Source organism: Petromyzon marinus, chromosome 69 (assembly GCF_048934315.1).
Source record: "Petromyzon marinus isolate PM22_M1 ecotype Great Lakes invasive population chromosome 69, UKy_Petmar_22M1.pri1.0, whole genome shotgun sequence".
In the NCBI taxonomy this organism is placed as follows: Eukaryota; Metazoa; Chordata; class Hyperoartia; order Petromyzontiformes; family Petromyzontidae; genus Petromyzon; species Petromyzon marinus.
In genome coordinates, this window is record NC_133735.1 from 4,211,174 (window position 1) to 4,229,598 (window position 18,425).

The 18,425-nt window shown below is 46.4% G+C and overlaps 1 protein-coding gene across 1 annotated transcript in view; it reads left to right on the forward strand.

Moving 5' to 3' along the window:
- Positions 1-1,650: 1,650 nt before the first annotated feature.
- The window catches only part of LOC142906691 (uncharacterized), an 81,457-nt gene continuing 64,682 nt past the window's right edge, over positions 1,651-18,425 (forward strand). Inside the window, exon 1 of the mRNA XM_076055015.1 lies at positions 1,651-2,063. The gene's annotated coding sequence lies outside the window, so the exon portion shown is untranslated. The remainder of the gene's footprint in view (positions 2,064-18,425) is intronic.

The following is an 18,425-nucleotide window of genomic DNA, read 5'->3' on the forward strand; positions in this document are numbered from 1 at the left end:
TGATTTTAAGCTTTTGTGACTGAACGAATTCACACTCTGCGGGTCTCCGGGTGAAGTCATCGCGTGGCAGGTGTGAGCAATCACAGGTGGCGACGCAGCAATCGACAACAACCACAGCATGAAAAGACTCCCAGTGAGCCGGGTACTGTCGCTGGGTCCACTATCTACCCCCCCCCCCCACCACCTCTCTCTCCCCCCTGCATCTGAGGCCTGCTATGTCACGGCAGAGATCTCGATCATCACCTGATGACGATTGCTGTGCGTTGCGATCGGAACGTCGTGGTCTGTGATTGTAGTGCCTACTAACTACCGTGATGACTTTACCCGGAGAGCCACAGAACACGGGAGTGGCTCTTCTCCTGAACAAAAATCATGAAGGGAGCGTGCGTGGGCGGTGAGGTGTGGGAAGCTGTAAGCCCCAGGCTACTTTGGGCTCCCCTTCCCATCAACCAGAAGTGAGGAGAGTGGTGGTCGTGGTTATGCCCCCACCGAAGACGGACATCGGTCAAGATCGAATCGGCATGCTCCACTTGGGATCCTGACGATGATCGATTCGCGTGACATTCTCCAACCACTGGAGGCTGCTACATATGGCCGGCATCAGGTCCCCCTATGCAACATGGCCGTCTCGACGTCCCCCTATGCAACATAGCCGTCTGTCTCCCAATACAGCAGCCATCTCCCTATGCAACATGGCCGCCACGACGTCGTCCCCCACATGCACCATGGCCGCCACGACATCCCTCCCTTCTCCATGCAACATGGCCCTCTCCTTATGCAAAATGGCCGCCATGACGCGCGCTCCCCCCATGCAACATGGCCGTCACGACGTCCCCCCCCCCACGCAACATGACCGCCTCGCCGTACCCCATGCAACATGGCCGCCATGATGTCGTCGTCCCCCTGCAACACGGTCGTCTCCCCATGCAACATGGCCGTCTCGACGTCCCCCTATGCAACGTAGCCATCTCCCTATGCAACATGGCCGCCACGAAGTCCGCCGATGCAACGTTGCCATCCCCTATGCAACATGGCCGCCACGATGTCCCTCCCATGTAACATGGCCATCTCGCCGTCTCCCTATGCAACATGGCCGCCACGAAGTCCGCCGATGCAACGTTGCCATCCCCTATGCAACATGGCCGCCACGATGTCCCTCCCATGTAACATGGCCATCTCGCCGTCTCCCTATGCAACATGGCCGCCACGACGTCCCTCCCTTCTCCATGTAACATGGCCCTCTCCTTATGCAAAATGGCCGCCATTTCGCTTCCCCCCCCCCATGCAACATGGCCGCCACGACGTTCCCCCCCCCCCCACGCAACATGACCGTCTCGCCGTACCCCATGCAACATGGCCGCCACAACGTCAACCCCCCCCCCCCCTGCAACATGGTCATCTCCCTATGCAACATGGCCGCCACGACGTCCCCCCCATGTAACATGGCCATCTCGCCGTCTCCCTATGTAACATGGCCGCCACGAAGTCCGCCGATGCGACATTGCCATCCCCTATGCACCATAGCCGCCACGACATGCCTCCCTTCTCCATGCAACATGGCCCTCTCCTTATGCAAATGGACGCCATGACGCTTCCCCCCCATGCAACATGGCCGCCACAACGTCCCCCCCCCCTGCAACATGGTCATCTCCCCATGCAAACATGGCCGTCTCGACGTCCCCCTATGTAACATGGCCGCCACAAAGTCCCCCGATGCAACATGGCAATCTCCCTATGCAACATGGCCGCCGCGACGTCCCCCCTATGTAACATGGCCATCTCGCCGTCTCCCTATGTAACATGGCCGCCACGACGTCCCCCCCCATGTAACATGGCCATCTCGCCGTCTCCCTATGTAACATGGCCGCCACGACGCTTCCTTCCCCCATCTCATTCTCCCCCACGGTCTCCTTGCAATGGCGGCGGCCGCCGCTCCCCTTTGTGTCTGCAGCGCGCGACGTGAGCACGGGGGTTGGTGGAGCACCAGCTGAGTGGTGGTGGTGGAGCACCAGCTGAGTGGTGGTGGTGGAGCACCAGCTGAGTGGTGGAGCACCAGCTGAGTGGTGAGTGGTGGGGGTGGAGCACCAGCTGAGTGGTGGGGGTGGTGGTGGAGCACCAGCTGAGTGGTGGTGAGTGATGGTTGGTGAGTGGTGGTGGTGGTGGTGAGTGGTGGTGGGGGTTGGTGAGTGGTGGTGGGGGTTGGTGAGTGGTGGTGGTGGTGAGTGGTGGTGGGGGTTGGTGAGTGGTGGTGGTGAGTGGTGGTGAGTGGTGGTGGTGGGGGTGGGTGGAGCACCAGCTGAGTGGTGGTGGTGGTGAGTGGTGGTGGGGGTGGTGGTGGTGAGTGGTGGTGGGGGTTGGTGAGTGGTGGTAAGTGGTGGTGAGTGGTGGTGGGGGTGGATGGATCACCAGCTGAGTGTTGAGAAAGAAAATCTAGAAAGTTGTTCTCTCTGATGTGGACCAATCAGCTTCACAGACGATGCATCATCACAGACCACCACTACCACTCACCACCACAGGTCACCAACCACAACCACCAGCACCACAACCACCACTACCACCACTCACCACCACCACAGGTCACCCACCACAACCACCACAGGTCACCCACCACAACCACCACAGGTCACCCACCACAACCACCACCACCACAACCACCACCACAGGTCACCAACCACCACCACCACAGGTCACCAACCACCACATCCACCACCACCACAACCACCACTCACCACCACAGGTCACCCACCACAACCACCACCACAACCACCACCACTCACCACCACCACAGGTCACCAGCCACCACCACAACCACTCACCACCACTCACCACCACCCACCACCACCACTCACCACCACAGGTCACCAACCACCACCACAGGTCACGTGTTTTATCGCCAGAGAGGGTAAACACAGCCCTAATTCTTAGATTCTCTTAAGTATCGACCTTGATGGGGCTGGCCTCGTCCCCCTCTAGGTCCACTCGGCCTCAACTGAGTAAACTTGCTGGTGCGGGGATGGTGTCCTGTGGTAGCAGCAATGCCGGATGATACTCGTAGCACAAATAGCTGCTGCTACACGTGTAGCGACTGTAGTAGTAGCTACACGTGTAGCTGTAGCTGCACGTGTAGCTGTAGCTGCACGTGTAGCAGTCGCTACACGTGTAGTTGTAGCTACACTGTGTGTGTGAACACACACACACTGTGAACACACACTATGAACACACACACACACTGAACACACAGACACTGTGAACACACACACTGTGAACACACACACACTGTGAACACACACACTATGAACACACACACTATGAACACACACACACTATGAACACACACACACACTATGAACACACACACACTATGAACACACACACACACTGTGAACACACACACTGTGAACACACACACTCTGAACACACACTGTGAACACACACACACTGTGAACACACACACACACTGTGAACACACACACACACTGTGAACACACACACACTATGAACACACACACACTATGAACACACACACTATGAACACACACACACACTATGAACACACACACACACACTATGAACACACACACACTATGAACACACACACTATGAACACACACACTATGAACACACACACACACTGTGAACACACACACACACTATGAACACACACACTATGAACACACACTGTGAACACACACACACTGTGAACACACACACTATGAACACACACACTATGAACACACACACACTATGAACACACACACACACTATGAACACACACACACTATGAACACACACACACACTGTGAACACACACACTGTGAACACACACACTCTGAACACACACTGTGAACACACACACACTGTGAACACACACACACACTGTGAACACACACACACACTGTGAACACACACACACTATGAACACACACACACTATGAACACACACACTATGAACACACACACACTATGAACACACACACTATGAACACACACACACACTATGAACACACACACTATGAACACACACACTGTGAACACACACACACACTATGAACACACACACTATGAACACACACTGTGAACACACACACTATGAACACACTGTGAACACACACACACTATGAACACACTGAACACACACACACTATGAACACACTATGAACACACACACACTATGAACACACATACACTGTGAACACACACACACTATGAACACACACACACTATGAACACACACACACACTGTGAACACACACGCTGTGAACACACACACTGTGAACACACACTATGAACACACTGTGAACACACACACACTATGAACACACTGTGAACACACACACACTATGAACACACTATGAACACACACACACTATGAACACACACACACTATGAACACACATACACTGTGAACACACACACACACTATGAACACACACACACTGTGAACACACACTATGAACACACACTGAACACACACAATATGAACACACATACACTGTGAACACACACACACTATGAACACACACACACTATGAACACACACACGTGTAGTAGTAGCTACTACTGCACGTGTAGCAGTAGCTACTACTACTACTGCACGTGGAGTAGTAGCTACTACTACACGTGCAGTAGTAGCTACTACTACACGTGCAGTAGTAGCTACTGCTACACGTGCAGTGATTTAATGATTTAATATTTAAGCGTGTTTAAAACAAATCTGGGGCCCCTTTATAACATCCGCTGCAGGCCCCCGATTAATCCGGCAGGGGTTATCGGTGTTGGTGGCTGAGGAGCGGCAGGGTCAGAGATGGGCGGCAAGTCGCCGCCTCTACGCTCACGGCCACCACCGGAGTTGGATTCCCGCTCACGGCCACCCACAACGGCGGTCGTCTGAACCTGCAAACCTTCACCACCACCACCTTCACCACCACCACCTTCACCACCACCACCACCTCCACCACCACCTCCACCACCACCTCCAGCTGCGTCGACTGGAGAGGGCCCAACGAAACTGAATTCACGGTTTCAGCCAAAAACCGGAGCCAGACCCAAAGTTAGAAATGGACATTCGGTCAAAACCGGAACCAGACCCAAAGTTAGAAATGGACTTTCGACCGAAAAATAAACGATGCCGAAAGTTAGAAATGGACTTTCGACCGAAACCGGAACGATACCGAAAGTTAGAAATGGACTTTCGGCTGAAACCGAAACCAGACCGAAAGTTAGAAATGGACTTTCAGCCAAAACCGGAACCGGACCCAAAGTTAGAAATGGACTTTCGACCGAAAACTAAACGATGCCGAAAGTTAGAAATGGACTTTCAACCGAAACCGGAACGATGCCGAAAGTTGGAAATGGACTTTCGGCTGAAATTGAAACCAGACCAAAAGTTAGAAATGGACTTTCGACCGAAAAATAAAAGATGCCGAAAGTTAGAAATGGACTTTCAACCGGAACCAGACCCAAAGTTAGAAATGGACTTTCAGCCAAAACCGGAACCGGACCCAAAGTTAGAAATGGACTTTCGACCGAAAACTAAATGATGCCGAAAGTTAGAAATGGACTTTCAACCGAAACCGGAACGATGCCGAAAGTTAGAAATGGACTTTCGGCTGAAACCGAAACCAGACCAAAAGTTAGAAATGGACTTTCGACCGAAAAATAAAAGATGCCGAAAGTTAGAAATGGACTTTCAACCGGAACCAGACCCAAAGTTAGAAATGGACTTTCGGTCAAAACCGGAACCAGACCGAAAGTTAGAAATGGACTTTCGGCCGAAACCGAAACCAGACCCAAAGTTAGAAATGGACTTTCGACCAAAAACTAAACGATGCCGAAAGTTAGAAATGGACTTTCGACCAAAACCGAAAGCAGACCGAAAGTTAGAAATGGACTTTCGACCGAAACCAGAACGATGCCGAAAGTTAGAAATGGACTTTCGATTGAAACCGAAACCAGACCGAAAGTTAGAAATGGACTTTCGACCGAAACCGGAACGATGCCGAAAGTTAGAAATGGACTTTTGACCGAAACCAAAACCAGACCGAAAGTTAGAAATGGACTTTCAACCGAAACCGGAACGATGCCGAAAGTTAGAAATGGACTTTCGACCGAAACCGAACCCCGACCGAAAGTTAGAAATGGACTTTCAGCCAAAACCAGAACCAGACCCAAAGTTAGAAATGGACTTTCAACCGAAACCGGAACGATGCCGAAAGTTAGAAATGGACTTTCGGCTGAAACCGGAACCAGACCCAAAGTTAGAAATGGACTTTCAACCGAAACCGGAACGATGCCGAAAGTTAGAAATGGACTTTTGACCGAAACCAAAACCAGACCGAAAGTTAGAAATGGACTTTCAACCGAAACCGGAACGATGCCGAAAGTTAGAAATGGACTTTCGACCGAAACCGAACCCCGACCGAAAGTTAGAAATGGACTTTAGACCGAAACCGAAACCAGGCCGAAAGTTAGAAATGGACTTTCAATAGAAAACTAAACCAGACCGAAAGTTAGAAATGGACTTTCGACCGAAACTGGAACGATGCCAAAAGTTAGAAATGGACTTTCGACCGAAAACTAAACAATGCCGAAAGTTAGAAATGGACTTTCGACCGAAAACGAAACCAGACTGAAAGTTAGAAATGGACTTTCGACCGAACCGAAACCAAACCGAAAGTTAGAAATGGACTTTTGGCCAAAACCGGAACCAGACCGAAAGTTAGAAATGGACTTTCGACTGAAACCGAAACCAGACCCAAAGTTAGAAATGGACTTTCGGCTGAAACCGGAACGATGCCAGAGGTTAGAAATGGACTTTCGGCCAAAACCGGAACCAGACCGAAAGTTAGAAATGGACTTTCGACTGAAAACTAAACGATGCCGAAAGTTAGAAATGGACTTTCGAATGAAACCGAAGCCCGACCGAAAGTTAGAAATGGACTTTCGAACAAAACCGAAACCAAACCGAAAGTTAGAAATGGACTTTCAACCGAAACCAGAACGATGCCGAAAGTTAGAAATGGACTTTCCACTGAAACCGAAACCAGACCCAAAGTTAGAAATGGACTTTCAACCGAAACCGGAATGATGCCGAAAGTTAGAAATGGACTTTCGACCGAAACCGGAACGATGCCGAAAGTTGAAAATGGACTTTCGACCGAAACCGAAACCAGACCGAAAGTTTGAAATGGACTTTCGACCGAAAACTAAACAATGCCGAATGTTAGAAATGGACTTTCAGCCAAAACCGGAATGGGACCCACAGTGAGAAATGGACTTTCAACCGAAACCGGAACGATTCCGAAAGTTAGAAATGGACTTTCAACCGAAACCGGAACGATGCCGAAAGTTAGAAATGGACTTTCGACTGAAACCGAAACCAGCCCGAAAGTTAGAAATGGACTTTCAACCGAAACCGGAACGATGGCAAAAGTTAGAAATGGACTTTCAACCGAAACCGAAACCAGACCGAAAGTTAGAAATGGACTTTCAGCCAAAACCGGAACCAGACCGAAAGTTAGAAATGGACTTTCAACCGAAACCGGAACGATGCCGAAAGTTAGAAATGGACTTTCGGCTGAAACCGAAACCAGACCAAAAGTTAGAAATGGACTTTTGACCGAAAACTAAACGATGCCGAAAGTTAGAAATGGACTTTCAGCCAAAACCAGAACCAGACCCAAAGTTAGAAATGGATTTTCAACCGAAACCGGAACGATGCCGAAAGTTAGAAATGGACTTTCGGCTGAAACCGGAACCAGACCCAAAGTTAGAAATGGACTTTCAACCGAAACCGGAACGATGCCGAAAGTTAGAAATGGACTTTTGACCGAAACCAAAACCAGACCGAAAGTTAGAAATGGACTTTCAACCGAAACCGGAACGATGCCGAAAGTTAGAAATGGACTTTCGACCGAAACCGAACCCCGACCGAAAGTTAGAAATGGACTTTAGACCGAAACCGAAACCAGGCCGAAAGTTAGAAATGGACTTTCAATAGAAAACTAAACCAGACCGAAAGTTAGAAATGGACTTTCGACCGAAACTGGAACGATGCCAAAAGTTAGAAATGGACTTTCGACCGAAAACTAAACAATGCCGAAAGTTAGAAATGGACTTTCGACCGAAAACGAAACCAGACTGAAAGTTAGAAATGGACTTTCGACCGAACCGAAACCAAACCGAAAGTTAGAAATGGACTTTTGGCCAAAACCGGAACCAGACCGAAAGTTAGAAATGGACTTTCGACTGAAACCGAAACCAGACCCAAAGTTAGAAATGGACTTTCGGCTGAAACCGGAACGATGCCAGAGGTTAGAAATGGACTTTCGGCCAAAACCGGAACCAGACCGAAAGTTAGAAATGGACTTTCGACTGAAAACTAAACGATGCCGAAAGTTAGAAATGGACTTTCGAATGAAACCGAAGCCCGACCGAAAGTTAGAAATGGACTTTCGAACAAAACCGAAACCAAACCGAAAGTTAGAAATGGACTTTCAACCGAAACCAGAACGAGGCCGAAAGTTAGAAATGGACTTTCCACTGAAACCGAAACCAGACCCAAAGTTAGAAATGGACTTTCAACCGAAACCGGAACGATGCCGAAAGTTAGAAATGGACTTTCGACCGAAACCGAACCCCGACCGAAAGTTAGAAATGGACTTTAGACCGAAACCGAAACCAGGCCGAAAGTTAGAAATGGACTTTCAATAGAAAACTAAACCAGACCGAAAGTTAGAAATGGAATTTCGACCGAAACTGGAACGATGCCAAAAGTTAGAAATGGACTTTCGACCGAAAACTAAACAATGCCGAAAGTTAGAAATGGACTTTCGACCGAAAACGAAACCAGACTGAAAGTTAGAAATTGACTTTCGACCGAACCGAAACCAAACCGAAAGTTAGAAATGGACTTTTGGCCAAAACCGGAACCAGACCGAAAGTTAGAAATGGACTTTCGACTGAAACCGAAACCAGACCCAAAGTTAGAAATGGACTTTCGGCTGAAACCGGAACGATGCCAAAGGTTAGAAATGGACTTTCGGCCAAAACCGGAACCAGACCGAAAGTTAGAAATGGACTTTCGACTGAAAACTAAACGATGCCGAAAGTTAGAAATGGACTTTCGAATGAAACCGAAGCCCGACCGAAAGTTAGAAATGGACTTTCGAACAAAACCGAAACCAAACCGAAAGTTAGAAATGGACTTTCAACCGAAACCAGAACGATGCCGAAAGTTAGAAATGGACTTTCCACTGAAACCGAAACCAGACCCAAAGTTAGAAATAGACTTTCAACCGAAACCGGAACGATGCCGAAAGTTAGAAATGGACTTTCGACCGAAACCGGAACGATGCCGAAAGTTGGAAATGGACTTTCGACCGAAACCGAAACCAGACCGAAAGTTTGAAATGGACTTTCGACCGAAAACTAAACAATGCCGAATGTTAGAAATGGACTTTCAGCCAAAACCGGAACGAGACCCAAAGTGAGAAATGGACTTTCAACCGAAACCGGAACGATTCCGAAAGTTAGAAATGGACTTTCAACCGAAACCGGAATGATGCCGAAAGTTAGAAATGGACTTTCGACTGAAACCGAAACCAGACCGAAAGTTAGAAATGGACTTTCAACCGAAACCGGAACGATGGCAAAAGTTAGAAATGGACTTTCAACCGAAACCGAAACCAGACTGAAAGTTAGAAATGGACTTTAAGCCAAAACCGGAACCAGACCGAAAGTTAGAAATGGTCTTTCAACCGAAACCGGAACGATGCCGAAAGTTAGAAATGGACTTTCGGCTGAAACCGAAACCAGACCAAAAGTTAGAAATGGACTTTTGACCGAAAACTAAACGATGCCGAAAGTTAGAAATGGACTTTCAGCCAAAACCAGAACCAGACCCAAAGTTAGAAATGGACTTTCAACCGAAACCGGAACGATGCCGAAAGTTATAAATGGACTTTCGACTGAAACCGAAACCAGACCCAAAGTTAGAAATGGACTTTCGGCTGAAACCGGAACGATGCCAAAGGTTAGAAATGGACTTTCGGCCAAAACCGGAACCAGACCAAAAGTTAGAAATGGACTTTCGACTGAAAACTAAACGATGCCGAAAGTTAGAAATGGACTTTCGAATGAAACCGAAGCCCGACCGAAAGTTAGAAATGGACTTTCGAACAAAACCGAAACCAAACCGAAAGTTAGAAATGGACTTTCAACCGAAACCAGAACGAGGCCGAAAGTTAGAAATGGACTTTCCACTGAAACCGAAACCAGACCCAAAGTTAGAAATGGACTTTCAACCGAAACCGGAACGATGCCGAAAGTTAGAAATGGACTTTCGACCGAAACCGAACCCCGACCGAAAGTTAGAAATGGACTTTAGACCGAAACCGAAACCAGGCCGAAAGTTAGAAATTGACTTTCAATAGAAAACTAAACCAGACCGAAAGTTAGAAATGGACTTTCGACCGAAACTGGAACGATGCCAAAAGTTAGAAATGGACTTTCGACCGAAAACTAAACAATGCCGAAAGTTAGAAATGGACTTTCGACCGAAAACGAAACCAGACTGAAAGTTAGAAATGGACTTTCGACCGAACCGAAACCAAACCGAAAGTTAGAAATGGACTTTTGGCCAAAACCGGAACCAGACCGAAAGTTAGAAATGGACTTTCGACTGAAACCGAAACCAGACCCAAAGTTAGAAATGGACTTTCGGCTGAAACCGGAACGATGCCAAAGGTTAGAAATGGACTTTCGGCCAAAACCGGAACCAGACCGAAAGTTAGAAATGGACTTTCGACTGAAAACTAAACGATGCCGAAAGTTAGAAATGGACTTTCGAATGAAACCGAAGCCCGACCGAAAGTTAGAAATGGACTTTCGAACAAAACCGAAACCAAACCGAAAGTTAGAAATGGACTTTCAACCGAAACCAGAACGATGCCGAAAGTTAGAAATGGACTTTCCACTGAAACCGAAACCAGACCCAAAGTTAGAAATAGACTTTCAACCGAAACCGGAACGATGCCGAAAGTTAGAAATGGACTTTCGACCGAAACCGGAACGATGCCGAAAGTTGGAAATGGACTTTCGACCGAAACCGAAACCAGACCGAAAGTTTGAAATGGACTTTCGACCGAAAACTAAACAATGCCGAATGTTAGAAATGGACTTTCAGCCAAAACCGGAACGAGACCCAAAGTGAGAAATGGACTTTCAACCGAAACCGGAACGATTCCGAAAGTTAGAAATGGACTTTCAACCGAAACCGGAACGATGCCGAAAGTTAGAAATGGACTTTCGACTGAAACTGAAACCAGACCGAAAGTTAGAAATGGACTTTCAACCGAAACCGGAACGATGCCGAAAGTTAGAAATGGACTTTCGGCTGAAACCGAAACCAGACCAAAAGTTAGAAATGGACTTTCGACCGAAAAATAAAAGATGCCGAAAGTTAGAAATGGACTTTCAACCGGAACCAGACCCAAAGTTAGAAATGGACTTTCGGTCAAAACCGGAACCAGACCGAAAGTTAGAAATGGACTTTCGGCCGAAACCGAAACCAGACCCAAAGTTAGAAATGGACTTTCGACCAAAATCTAAACGATGCCGAAAGTTAGAAATGGACTTTCGACCAAAACCGAAAGCAGACCGAAAGTTAGAAATGGACTTTCGACCGAAACCAGAACGATGCCGAAAGTTAGAAATGGACTTTCGAATGAAACCGAAACCAGACCGAAAGTTAGAAATGGACTTTCGACCGAAACCGGAACGATGCCGAAAGTTAGAAATGGACTTTTGACCGAAACCAAAACCAGACCGAAAGTTAGAAATGGACTTTCAACCGAAACCGGAACGATGCCGAAAGTTAGAAATGGACTTTCGACCGAAACCGAACCCCGACCGAAAGTTAGAAATGGACTTTCAGCCAAAACCAGAACCAGACCCAAAGTTAGAAATGGACTTTCAACCGAAACCGGAACGATGCCGAAAGTTAGAAATGGACTTTCGGCTGAAACCGGAACCAGACCCAAAGTTAGAAATGGACTTTCAACCGAAACCGGAACGATGCCGAAAGTTAGAAATGGACTTTTGACCGAAACCAAAACCAGACCGAAAGTTAGAAATGGACTTTCAACCGAAACCGGAACGATGCCGAAAGTTAGAAATGGACTTTCGACCGAAACCGAACCCCGACCGAAAGTTAGAAATGGACTTTAGACCGAAACCGAAACCAGGCCGAAAGTTAGAAATGGACTTTCAATAGAAAACTAAACCAGACCGAAAGTTAGAAATGGACTTTCGACCGAAACTGGAACGATGCCAAAAGTTAGAAATGGACTTTCGACCGAAAACTAAACAATGCCGAAAGTTAGAAATGGACTTTCGACCGAAAACGAAACCAGACTGAAAGTTAGAAATGGACTTTCGACCGAACCGAAACCAAACCGAAAGTTAGAAATGGACTTTTGGCCAAAACCGGAACCAGACCGAAAGTTAGAAATGGACTTTCGACTGAAACCGAAACCAGACCCAAAGTTAGAAATGGACTTTCGGCTGAAACCGGAACGATGCCAGAGGTTAGAAATGGACTTTCGGCCAAAACCGGAACCAGACCGAAAGTTAGAAATGGACTTTCGACTGAAAACTAAACGATGCCGAAAGTTAGAAATGGACTTTCGAATGAAACCGAAGCCCGACCGAAAGTTAGAAATGGACTTTCGGCTGAAACCGGAACGATGCCAGAGGTTAGAAATGGACTTTCGGCCAAAACCGGAACCAGACCGAAAGTTAGAAATGGACTTTCGACTGAAAACTAAACGATGCCGAAAGTTAGAAATGGACTTTCGAATGAAACCGAAGCCCGACCGAAAGTTAGAAATGGACTTTCGAACAAAACCGAAACCAAACCGAAAGTTAGAAATGGACTTTCAACCGAAACCAGAACGATGCCGAAAGTTAGAAATGGACTTTCCACTGAAACCGAAACCAGACCCAAAGTTAGAAATGGACTTTCAACCGAAACCGGAATGATGCCGAAAGTTAGAAATGGACTTTCGACCGAAACCGGAACGATGCCGAAAGTTGAAAATGGACTTTCGACCGAAACCGAAACCAGACCGAAAGTTTGAAATGGACTTTCGACCGAAAACTAAACAATGCCGAATGTTAGAAATGGACTTTCAGCCAAAACCGGAATGGGACCCACAGTGAGAAATGGACTTTCAACCGAAACCGGAACGATTCCGAAAGTTAGAAATGGACTTTCAACCGAAACCGGAACGATGCCGAAAGTTAGAAATGGACTTTCGACTGAAACCGAAACCAGCCCGAAAGTTAGAAATGGACTTTCAACCGAAACCGGAACGATGGCAAAAGTTAGAAATGGACTTTCAACCGAAACCGAAACCAGACCGAAAGTTAGAAATGGACTTTCAGCCAAAACCGGAACCAGACCGAAAGTTAGAAATGGACTTTCAACCGAAACCGGAACGATGCCGAAAGTTAGAAATGGACTTTCGGCTGAAACCGAAACCAGACCAAAAGTTAGAAATGGACTTTTGACCGAAAACTAAACGATGCCGAAAGTTAGAAATGGACTTTCAGCCAAAACCAGAACCAGACCCAAAGTTAGAAATGGATTTTCAACCGAAACCGGAACGATGCCGAAAGTTAGAAATGGACTTTCGGCTGAAACCGGAACCAGACCCAAAGTTAGAAATGGACTTTCAACCGAAACCGGAACGATGCCGAAAGTTAGAAATGGACTTTTGACCGAAACCAAAACCAGACCGAAAGTTAGAAATGGACTTTCAACCGAAACCGGAACGATGCCGAAAGTTAGAAATGGACTTTCGACCGAAACCGAACCCCGACCGAAAGTTAGAAATGGACTTTAGACCGAAACCGAAACCAGGCCGAAAGTTAGAAATGGACTTTCAATAGAAAACTAAACCAGACCGAAAGTTAGAAATGGACTTTCGACCGAAACTGGAACGATGCCAAAAGTTAGAAATGGACTTTCGACCGAAAACTAAACAATGCCGAAAGTTAGAAATGGACTTTCGACCGAAAACGAAACCAGACTGAAAGTTAGAAATGGACTTTCGACCGAACCGAAACCAAACCGAAAGTTAGAAATGGACTTTTGGCCAAAACCGGAACCAGACCGAAAGTTAGAAATGGACTTTCGACTGAAACCGAAACCAGACCCAAAGTTAGAAATGGACTTTCGGCTGAAACCGGAACGATGCCAGAGGTTAGAAATGGACTTTCGGCCAAAACCGGAACCAGACCGAAAGTTAGAAATGGACTTTCGACTGAAAACTAAACGATGCCGAAAGTTAGAAATGGACTTTCGAATGAAACCGAAGCCCGACCGAAAGTTAGAAATGGACTTTCGAACAAAACCGAAACCAAACCGAAAGTTAGAAATGGACTTTCAACCGAAACCAGAACGATGCCGAAAGTTAGAAATGGACTTTCCACTGAAACCGAAACCAGACCCAAAGTTAGAAATGGACTTTCAACCGAAACCGGAATGATGCCGAAAGTTAGAAATGGACTTTCGACCGAAACCGGAACGATGCCGAAAGTTGAAAATGGACTTTCGACCGAAACCGAAACCAGACCGAAAGTTAGAAATGGACTTTCGACCGAAACTGGAACGATGCCAAAAGTTAGAAATGGACTTTCGACCGAAAACTAAACAATGCCGAAAGTTAGAAATGGACTTTCGACCGAAAACGAAACCAGACTGAAAGTTAGAAATGGACTTTCGACCGAACCGAAACCAAACCGAAAGTTAGAAATGGACTTTTGGCCAAAACCGGAACCAGACCGAAAGTTAGAAATGGACTTTCGACTGAAACCGAAACCAGACCCAAAGTTAGAAATGGACTTTCGGCTGAAACCGGAACGATGCCAGAGGTTAGAAATGGACTTTCGGCCAAAACCGGAACCAGACCGAAAGTTAGAAATGGACTTTCGACTGAAAACTAAACGATGCCGAAACTTAGAAATGGACTTTCGAATGAAACCGAAGCCCGACCGAAAGTTAGAAATGGACTTTCGAACAAAACCGAAACCAAACCGAAAGTTAGAAATGGACTTTCAACCGAAACCAGAACGAGGCCGAAAGTTAGAAATGGACTTTCCACTGAAACCGAAACCAGACCCAAAGTTAGAAATGGACTTTCAACCGAAACCGGAACGATGCCGAAAGTTAGAAATGGACTTTCGACCGAAACCGAACCCCGACCGAAAGTTAGAAATGGACTTTAGACCGAAACCGAAACCAGGCCGAAAGTTAGAAATTGACTTTCAATAGAAAACTAAACCAGACCGAAAGTTAGAAATGGACTTTCGACCGAAACTGGAACGATGCCAAAAGTTAGAAATGGACTTTCGACCGAAAACTAAACAATGCCGAAAGTTAGAAATGGACTTTCGACCGAAAACGAAACCAGACTGAAAGTTAGAAATGGACTTTCGACCGAACCGAAACCAAACCGAAAGTTAGAAATGGACTTTTGGCCAAAACCGGAACCAGACCGAAAGTTAGAAATGGACTTTCGACTGAAACCGAAACCAGACCCAAAGTTAGAAATGGACTTTCGGCTGAAACCGGAACGATGCCAAAGGTTAGAAATGGACTTTCGGCCAAAACCGGAACCAGACCGAAAGTTAGAAATGGACTTTCGACTGAAAACTAAACGATGCCGAAAGTTAGAAATGGACTTTCGAATGAAACCGAAGCCCGACCGAAAGTTAGAAATGGACTTTCGAACAAAACCGAAACCAAACCGAAAGTTAGAAATGGACTTTCAACCGAAACCAGAACGATGCCGAAAGTTAGAAATGGACTTTCCACTGAAACCGAAACCAGACCCAAAGTTAGAAATAGACTTTCAACCGAAACCGGAACGATGCCGAAAGTTAGAAATGGACTTTCGACCGAAACCGGAACGATGCCGAAAGTTGGAAATGGACTTTCGACCGAAACCGAAACCAGACCGAAAGTTTGAAATGGACTTTCGACCGAAAACTAAACAATGCCGAATGTTAGAAATGGACTTTCAGCCAAAACCGGAACGAGACCCAAAGTGAGAAATGGACTTTCAACCGAAACCGGAACGATTCCGAAAGTTAGAAATGGACTTTCAACCGAAACCGGAACGATGCCGAAAGTTAGAAATGGACTTTCGACTGAAACTGAAACCAGACCGAAAGTTAGAAATGGACTTTCAACCGAAACCGGAACGATGCCGAAAGTTAGAAATGGACTTTCGGCTGAAACCGAAACCAGACCAAAAGTTAGAAATGGACATTCGACCGAAAAATAAAAGATGCCGAAAGTTAGAAATGGACTTTCAACCGGAACCAGACCCAAAGTTAGAAATGGACTTTCGGTCAAAACCGGAACCAGACCGAAAGTTAGAAATGGACTTTCGGCCGAAACCGAAACCAGACCCAAAGTTAGAAATGGACTTTCGACCAAAAACTAAACGATGCCGAAAGTTAGAAATGGACTTTCGACCAAAACCGAAAGCAGACCGAAAGTTAGAAATGGACTTTCGACCGAAACCAGAACGATGCCGAAAGTTAGAAATGGACTTTCGAATGAAACCGAAACCAGACCGAAAGTTAGAAATGGACTTTCGACCGAAACCGGAACGATGCCGAAAGTTAGAAATGGACTTTTGACCGAAACCAAAACCAGACCGAAAGTTAGAAATGGACTTTCAACCGAAACCGGAACGATGCCGAAAGTTAGAAATGGACTTTCGACCGAAACCGAACCCCGACCGAAAGTTAGAAATGGACTTTCAGCCAAAACCAGAACCAGACCCAAAGTTAGAAATTGACTTTCAACCGAAACCGGAACGATGCCGAAAGTTAGAAATGGACTTTCGGCTGAAACCGGAACCAGACCCAAAGTTAGAAATGGACTTTCAACCGAAACCGGAACGATGCCGAAAGTTAGAAATGGACTTTTGACCGAAACCAAAACCAGACCGAAAGTTAGAAATGGACTTTCAACCGAAACCGGAACGATGCCGAAAGTTAGAAATGGACTTTCGACCGAAACCGAACCCCGACCGAAAGTTAGAAATGGACTTTAGACCGAAACCGAAACCAGGCCGAAAGTTAGAAATGGACTTTCAATAGAAAACTAAACCAGACCGAAAGTTAGAAATGGACTTTCGACCGAAACTGGAACGATGCCAAAAGTTAGAAATGGACTTTCGACCGAAAACTAAACAATGCCGAAAGTTAGAAATGGACTTTCGACCAAAAACGAAACCAGACTGAAAGTTAGAAATGGACTTTCGACCGAACCGAAACCAAACCGAAAGTTAGAAATGGACTTTTGGCCAAAACCGGAACCAGACCGAAAGTTAGAAATGGACTTTCGACTGAAACCGAAACCAGACCCAAAGTTAGAAATGGACTTTCGGCTGAAACCGGAACGATGCCAGAGGTTAGAAATGGACTTTCGGCCAAAACCGGAACCAGACCGAAAGTTAGAAATGGACTTTCGACTGAAAACTAAACGATGCCGAAAGTTAGAAATGGACTTTCGAATGAAACCGAAGCCCGACCGAAAGTTAGAAATGGACTTTCGAACAAAACCGAAACCAAACCGAAAGTTAGAAATGGACTTTCAACCGAAACCAGAACGATGCCGAAAGTTAGAAATGGACTTTCCACTGAAACCGAAACCAGACCCAAAGTTAGAAATGGACTTTCAACCGAAACCGGAATGATGCCGAAAGTTAGAAATGGACTTTCGACCGAAACCGGAACGATGCCGAAAGTTGAAAATGGACTTTCGACCGAAACCGAAACCAGACCGAAAGTTTGAAATGGACTTTCGACCGAAAACTAAACAATGCCGAATGTTAGAAATGGACTTTCAGCCAAAACCGGAATGGGACCCACAGTGAGAAATGGACTTTCAACCGAAACCGGAACGATTCCGAAAGTTAGAAATGGACTTTCAACCGAAACCGGAACGATGCCGAAAGTTAGAAATGGACTTTCGACTGAAACCGAAACCAGCCCGAAAGTTAGAAATGGACTTTCAACCGAAACCGGAACGATGGCAAAAGTTAGAAATGGACTTTCAACCGAAACCGAAACCAGACCGAAAGTTAGAAATGGACTTTCAGCCAAAACCGGAACCAGACCGAAAGTTAGAAATGGACTTTCAACCGAAACCGGAACGATGCCGAAAGTTAGAAATGGACTTTCGGCTGAAACCGAAACCAGACAAAAAGTTAGAAATGGACTTTTGACCGAAAACTAAACGATGCCGAAAGTTAGAAATGGACTTTCAGCCAAAACCAGAACCAGACCCAAAGTTAGAAATGGATTTTCAACCGAAACCGGAACGATGCCGAAAGTTAGAAATG